Below are 8,591 nucleotides of genomic sequence, written 5' to 3'. Positions count from 1 at the left end.
CCCTCCGGAAGACGCAACATACCGCTTTGGCCCTGCTTCATATATACGGCACCCCTGGGGTGACCACCCAGGGGAAATCGGCGTCGCCTTTTCCTATCCCCCTCTCTTATCTTTCACTTTCCTATCTTTTTTCTTCGCTATCCTGTCTCCTACTCTACTCAGTTACTTCCCTGTTTTCGTAGGCGGCCTGCTTTAAGCCTGTGCAACTACCCGACCTTGGTCTATGCGCATTTAGTAATAGTAGCGGTGTACAGATGGCGTCTGCATGTTTTCAGCACCATGAATCTTGTAGCGCCCCCATGTTGGGCTCCGTAGCGGGTGGCCACCATCCCTGCCGAATCGAATTCTAATAGCATGCATCGAGCATTTTCGTTGTTAAATGATCGTGCCGCTTGAAAGCGCATACTCACCGAAGAACTCGCCTTTCTCAGCCACGCAAAATGAGTATTCCCCCACTATCATGTTGTACACAGTGCGAAAACTGACACAACAGCTAGGACCGTGTCCCCTTTCATTGTATCTAGATCACTAAAAGACAGCTTAGGTGCTAGCTATAAAGTCACTAAAATTGCTAGTGGAGACCACCTCCTCGAACTGCATGACAACATACAGTTTGATAACCTAAATAACCTCCGAACTTTCGGCGACATTCTTATCACCGTAACACCACATCGATACATGAACTCCGCACGTGGAGTCGTATCAGACACACATCTTGACGTATCCGAGACTGAACTCCTCGAAGGATGGAAGGGTCAGAACCTCACAAATGTAAAGCGAGTAGTCATCCGAAGAAACAATCACAAAATCCCAACTAAACACGTGATACTTACCTTTGCCACCATCGACCTACCACAAAGCACTGAAGCTAGCTACACAGAAAACAATAGGCCCATATATACCGAAACCTCACAGATGGTTTCAATGTCAAAGATTTGGCCATGGCTCTCAGAGCTGCCGTGGTTGACCTACCTGTGCGAAATGTGGTGTCGAAGGCCATGCCTCGGACATCTGTAATGAAACCTAACGCTGTGTTAATTGCGACGGCGACCACGCGGCGTATTCACGTTCTTGCTCAAACTGGAAAAAGGAAAAAGATATCATATAACTGAAGGTCCGCGAAAACCTTTCATTCAAAAAAGCACGAAGAAGGTGTTCGGCGTTTCACGGTTCAACCTATGCTGATGCGGCGCGTCAAGGGGCAGCATCGTGACGGCCACCGCCACTGTCGCAGCCGACGCAAGGTGAGCCATGGGCCGTGGCGGCTGGCCCAGTGGTGGCAGCAGTTGAGTCTGCTCCACCTACCAAGCCAGAGATCCCCGCGGCTCCAGGGTCATCAGCTCTCTCGACCACGCCTCGCGAGGCAAGGTCGGAAAAACGAAGCAGCAGCTCGCATACGGGGGTGTCCAGTGCCACTAACGATGCAAAGGACACAACTCCGGTACTCTTGGCGCCGAAAGAGCAGCGTAGCTCCTTGCAGCACGGTAAGAAAACTAAAAAGCCGACAACGGGGCCTAACCACGGCCCTGTTATTGGCGTTCTAAGTTTGCACTTCAACAAGAGCCACTTCACTAACACAGCACTAGTTTACTTCCAATATAAAAACACAAATTATACAATGCAACCTCAGAGGACTCATTACAAACCTTGACGATGTCAAAGAACTTTTACACAAACATTCACAAAAAGTACTGTGTGTGCAAGAAACGCACTTGAAATCCAAACACACCCACTTTCTACGCAGTTACACTATTTTCCGAAAGGACCGGGATGACGCCGTGGCATCATCCGATGGTGTAGCGGTTGTAGTTATTCAAAGAATAGCATGTACACACTTACCACTCCAAACGTTCCTTGAGGCAGTGGCTGTTCAAGCAGTTCTTTTTAACAAACTCGTCACCATTTGCTCTCTCTACATACCTAATATTCTCACCGCAACGCAGGAGTGGTGTGGAGGCTGGCCCCTTGTAGGTTTTAATGCACAAAGCAGTCTATGGGGGGATTCTCGCTGCGATGTAGGAGGTCGTCTGATTGAACAGTTCCTTTTTTATTCCGGTGCGTGTCTATTGAATCGCAAAGAGCCAACATGCTATAGCCTAGCCAGCAAAACCTACTCGTCCATAGACTACAGCATTTCATTTCCATGGCTTCTTCCCCTGATTAATTGGAAAGTTATCGGGAATCCTTACGAAAGTGACCATTTTCCAATAGTTTTCACCGCAACACTAGGAAATGATTTTCATCCAGAGATTCCTAAATGGCAGAGTGAAAGAGCCGATTGGGAACGGTTTAGGAAAGTTACACTTTTAAGTTCGTGTAATATGTGCGGCGTTAGAATTGATGCAGCCGAGGAGTACTTTACAGCTTTTCTAACTGCTGCTACAGCCCTGTATCCCACAAACAACTGGACTGCCCGGCAAACGACGTGTCACTTGGTGAAACACTGAGTGTCGAAACGCGCGAAAAATGAAAAACAAAGCCTTCAGGTTACTTCGGGGCTCTCCGACAGCGGAAAATCTTACAAATTTTATGTACATCAAGTCCCAAGTCAGGAGAGTGCGCCGACAGGCAAGAAGGGAATGTTGGGAGAAGTTTTTATCACACATCAGTTGGTATACGCAGGAGGCTAAAGTCTGGAACATGCTTAGTAGGGTAGCAGGAATACAAGCATATTTACTCCCTCTAGTCAACACGAAAGGTGACAGCTTGGAAGACCAGGCGAACTTCCTACGCGCGCACTTCGAACAGGTGTCCAGCTCGTCGCATTACTCCGAGGCTTTTGAAACGTACAAAACAATAGAGAAGCAGAAACTAGAACGCAAATGTACAAAGTGCGGGGTATACAACCAAACTTTCAGCTTGGCTGAGCTACAGGCATCGCTAAACTGCTGCAATAAATCCGCTCCAGGTTCCAACCGTGTTGTATATGAAATGTTGAAACAAATGCCATGTGAAACCCAAAAGGGCCTCCTTTCCCTGTACAATGCTGTTTGGTTTTCCGGCGAGATCCCCTCGGCCTGGAAAGAAGCCATTATTATACCGATTCTAAAACAGGGCAAGGAGCCATCCTTCGTTGCGAGATACAGGCCCATTGCACTAAGAAGCTGCCTGTGTAAACTTTTTAGAAAGATAATAAATCGCAGACCTATATATTTTCTCGAGGCAAACAAATCAGTTGACCCATACCAGTGCTGATTTCGAGAGGGTAGATCTACCTGTGAGAACCTCATTCGTGTCGAGGCACAAATTCGCGACGCTTTTGTCCGTAAGCAATTCTTTCTTTAGGTGTTCCTCGATATGGAAAGGGCCCATGACACCACATGGCGTTTTGGCATACTGTGAGACCTCTCACACTTACGTGTCCGAGGAAAGATGCTGACCATAATCCAAAGCTATTTGTCCGATCGCACGTTCCGTGTTCGAGTGGGTAATGTCTTGTCCAGAATATTTGTCCAGGAAACTGGAGTGCCGCAAGCTGGTGTCCTGAGTAGAACAATTTTTATTAATAAAATGAATTCCCTCCGTCTGTGCATTCCACGGAATATGTTTGATTTCACATATGTCGACGACGTGCAGATGGTTTTTTTGATCGTGGAATCTTGCAATGTACTAGCGGCAGGTTAAACTTGGTTCGGACAAGGTAACAAAATGGGTTACCTTGTTGACGTTAACATTGACCTACATGGTCAGCATCTCTCGAGAAGAAACAAGCCTCTAGGCCTAATTCTAGGCACTAAACCTACCTTTATATCACACATCAAGTACATAAAAACAAGTGCATAAAAACTATGAATATTCTAAATGTGTTGTCACGCACTACGTGGGGTAGTGATAAGAAGTGTCTGATCAATCTTTATAAAAGCCTTTTACGCACGCGCCTAGATTATGGGCGACAATCTATCAGTCTGCGTCACCAAGCGCCTTGCAGATGCTTGACCCAGTCCACTATTTGGGCATTCGCCTTTCTACAGGTGATTTTCGTACTAGCCCCGTAGAAAGCCTTTACGTTGAATCGAACGAGTGGTCGTTACACCTCCAGAGATCTTACCTATCTTTTGTATATTTCTTCAAGGTGAACGCAAACAACGAACACCCCTAACACACTACAATCAATGTATTGTCTGCTGCTGAACTTTTCACAACCGCCCTTCGATGAGGCAGCCCTAGTCACTTCGTGTGAGGGGCCTAGATGAAGAAACGGGTGTGCCACTTCTCGGACACTGTCTAAAGGCTCCAGCTGCACATCTCCAGCCGTGGCAGTGGCATCTTATAGATTGTCATGCTAATTTCGTGGAAGTTACCAAGCACGCGCTTGTTGCACATATTCGTACACACTTCCTCGAATTACAACACAAGTACTCATACTCTGAATGTTTACAGATGCCTCAAAGTCTAACACTGACACTTCTGTGTCGTACGCAGCGGTTGGCCCATCCTTTTCACATGCCGGCGTTCTGCACCAAAGTACAAGCATCTTCGCAGCAGAGGCATACACCGTACTTACGGCCGCTAAACACATTAAACAATTAAAACTACAAAGTGCAGTGATGCACACCGATTCCTTAAGTGTAGTGACAGCTTTAAAAACTCTGAAAAAACACACGAATCCTGTCCTTGCCTCGCTATACTTTCTTTTATGCATGATCTACTGACACAAACATGTCGTAGCGTGCTGGTTGTCAGTGCACCACGAGATCCAAGGCAAAGTGTTGGCGGATCAGCTAGCAGCATCCGCCCACGATACATCTAGAGCTATGCCAGTCCCAATACATCTATAGCTATCCCTCCAGTAGACCTAAAACCCTTCCTCATAAAAAAGATTAGGGCGTTTTGGCAGAGCACATGTGATATGCAGACAAAAAATAAGCTGCAGGTTATCAAGCCACAACTAGGTAATTGGCTGCCAGTATCAAAGTCGCGCCGCACAGAAGTAACACTTACAATGCTAAGGACAGGACACACACACAGTACACTATCATAGCTTTTGTCCGATGGCGATCCACCTGTCGAGAGTCGGCAGAAAACAAATGCCAGCGTTGGAGAAACCAACAGATAATGCGATTTTTCTGCGCGCACAATGCTCGTCGAGATTCAGAAAAATATTTGGGGGCTTGACTTTGCACAAAATACCTTCGGACAGCAGTTTCGCCGGAAGAGACGACTGGGTACCAACAAGTAACCTAACCCCGTAGTGTGCAGTATTCACTTTCGCACGGCGGGCTACCGGCAGGACTCCAAGAAGTGGCTGCTGAAGCCAGGTGTCGGGCCGAGTGTTTTGTAGCGTTGCTACACTGGCCTAGCCGAGCCAGTTTCGCGTGGCTCCTCAAGAGCCGTGCTGCGATGCACGAGAATCAGTCATGTCACGCAGCGGAGCCGGCACCTCCCACGCCCTCCGCCACCGCCGCTGGTTTGCGCTTTCCAGAGGAGTGACGTCGTAGTGGTGGCAAACGTACTGGCGCCGGTGCGCGTGCAGCTATTCGCCTTAGCTATGCAGGCGCCGTCTGACAATGCGCTGGAGCCGCTTGATAGCGCCTCTGACTGGCGTTTGCCATTGTGGTATAGCCATGAAGCAGGAGAGCGCAAATGCTGCTCAATGGCGCAGAAGAGCGGAGAAGCTTAACTCATCGGATCCCGCGGTAGTTGCCTGACAAAATAGATATATATGTGCCACATAATACGTATACCGTGTGTGTGTCATTGGAGCAGCAGGAAGTATGATAATCAAGCTAATCCTAAACAATCAGGAAAGCTAAGAATAATCAGCTGAACCTTTGCTAAAGCTACGGTATCCTGGCATAGCCGAGCTAAGCCACTGCAACTTTTTTAATGAACAGATATCCTGAACTGAAGACGCCGAGGCAACCGAGGCTGCAAGCCAAGGTTATGAACGAGCCTTTAAGCGCAAACGAGAATGTTCGCCGTGTGGCATATTCCAGTAAGAAATGCAAGTTGTGACGCAATCACAAAACATCCAGGGAGCGCCAACATGAACAATTCTTCTGCTGAGCGGGCATAATATTCAGAAGAGGCATTGCCACGAGATTGGCATTTATTGTTGTCACTGCAAGATTCATGCAATGCTTGTGGGACCAAAGTCAGCATCGCGTCTGTCGTGCCCGAGCCAGAAAACAGAAATGAGGGAACATGCCAGCAACTCGCAAAGTTCAACGGTGGCCAGCTACCAAGAAAAGTGTGTGCTAGGCGCTCGTGGTTAACGCAAGCAACCGCACATCCTGGCTCATCAACCTTGTTTCTCCAGCGTAAATGTTGGTGGTAGAGAGAACGGTCGTTGACAGAAAAGAATGGAATATTGAAAGCACACATACTTCTTGACCAAGTGAAGAACTACAAGAGAAAGAAGCCACAGTGGTCCAAGACAACGATTAGGCACTGCATCGTTCTACGTAAACCCTCTACAAAACCATACACGCATTCGCCTTTGGAAAAACTGCTTAGGCTGCCCTGAAGGAATGCGCTGCGGAAATACATCGGCCCCGTTTCTTGTAAACTTGATTTCACCCAAGTGGTACGCTGCCACCTTGAAACTGAGCCCCAAGTGCTTTGCACGCCGCAGTCTAAGGTATGCTCACTGATAGTAGATGAAAGCAGAATTCCGCAAAAGTAGGAGTATCACAAACAAAAGGATGCTTACATCGGTGACATCGACATGGGATCGGACACCGAACACTCCAAATTAGAAGACATAAATATGACAAATTCTGTTTTGTGGCCCCCGCGCTAAATACAAAATGCCCGTTGCATACTTCTTTACGAAGGAGTGCACAGGAGAGCAGCTAAAAGAGGTGATAGTTTACATTGTCTAGAAAACAACTGATATCAGATTTGACATTGTCCACGTTGTAACTGACAATCGCCGAATCAATGTCACGGCCATGCAGATCTTGTGCCAAGGCGACGCAAACATAACCGCCGCGCTCCAAGTGCACTCTTGAAACCGCACCGTCCTTTCTTTTCACCAAAGTCATAGAAATAAATATATTAGGTCCCAGTTTTTGGCTAAAGACATCGGCGGAACAAACGAAATCTCGTCCAAGTACGTCAAGAAGTTGTACACGCTGCAACAAAACTCGAAAGTAAAGACAATTAGGTTCATTTTCGATCAGCTTACAGCGCAAAAACGACGAAGACAGAGATCAAGAATTAGGTTCTTGACCCGCAAACACCTTTACCCTTCAAACATTGAAAAGATGAACGTACAGTCGGCAGTGCAGTTGTTAGGCATGGCAGTCACCACAGCGCTCAAATACCTCAAGGAACAAGCAGGGCATGCGTGAGACTTGGAATTTTCCGCGGCAGGGATAAGATTCATTGAGGCTATACGGAAATGGTTCACACTAATGGACTACAGCAATTGCCAGCAACATATTCACTGGAAAACGAAGATGCCTGTCACTTCACCGACGTTGACGATGCAAGACTTCATTGGTTTTAAGATTTCACCTTATACACCGAGAACTTGAAGAACGCCGGCAAACCGGAAAATTTTGAAGCAAGGAACCTTATAATACAGTCATATTTACGACAAGATAAAAAAGTTGCCTGCATCTGTCACCTACTAATTGAGGAAAGCTTCCGCTTCTTCCTGACTCAGAAAATATCCAGCGACCCGATCGAGGCAATGTTCGGCTTTCTTCGCCGCAGCGCCGGGTGCAATCCCATGTGGCATGCAAAGAGTGCAGTATGCTGCGGCCTGAAAAAGATGCTCAATACCGGAATCATGGCAGCCTCAAGCAACAGCAATGTTCAGTGTTCAAGCACGTTCTCATCGCGGCAGCATCTTCCTGTACAACAGCCCTCGCACGTGGCCCCAAGCGCCTTTGTTAAGGCTCTGAACATGGCAGCGCAAAGACTAAAGGAACACTTCCTTTGAGCGAGACCGTTTGTCTCCAACCCGGACGTCGCCAGCGTAGCCATGATCCGCGGTTTCATCATGCGGGCGGCATAGATGTGCTGCAGCGAGCAAAAAGCATTGCGCCTGAACACGGGCTCATCGCTAATAAAGACCGTGGCTGCATGTTTTATCCGTCGCAGAAATTGGTGAAGCAGTTTGTAGGCTTTCCCAGATTTGTGGACTGTGCATTTTCTCATCGGAGGTCGGTCGCGAAACCCCTTGAACTTTGCGTTCACAGGATTGTGCAAGAGCTCGTGGGTGGACCAAATTTGAACTGTGCAAATACAGACTGACCACCGCAAGGAGCTGCTGCTGCTAATTGCCAAAAAGTTTATCAGGCTGCTTTTTTTTAAATTTTGCACAAGCAGTAACCACCAGGAACGCTGCCACCACGCTGCTTGAAAGGAAACCCTCGTCGCCAAACGTTCTTAAGCTCTAGCCGAACTTTCTGCGACGAAATGACTGGCGCTCCTCCAGCGCACGTCGGGAACGTGCAATCAACCGCCCGCACAAAGCAGCCAGCTGTGCCGCTGTACCGACACGACGTTGGCGACACTGTGGTTCTCGCCGGCTCCGGCGGTACATTCGCTAGCACCACCACACTGCGCCCGCTCGAAACGCGCGGCAGCGTGCCTCCAATAGCAAAGTAAGCGACGTCCCAGGGATATATCTTTTATAG

The sequence above is a fragment of the Rhipicephalus sanguineus genome, chromosome 5 (assembly GCF_013339695.2).
Source record: "Rhipicephalus sanguineus isolate Rsan-2018 chromosome 5, BIME_Rsan_1.4, whole genome shotgun sequence".
Taxonomy (NCBI): domain Eukaryota; kingdom Metazoa; phylum Arthropoda; class Arachnida; order Ixodida; family Ixodidae; genus Rhipicephalus; species Rhipicephalus sanguineus.
Note: the sequence above shows the minus strand (reverse complement) of the source record.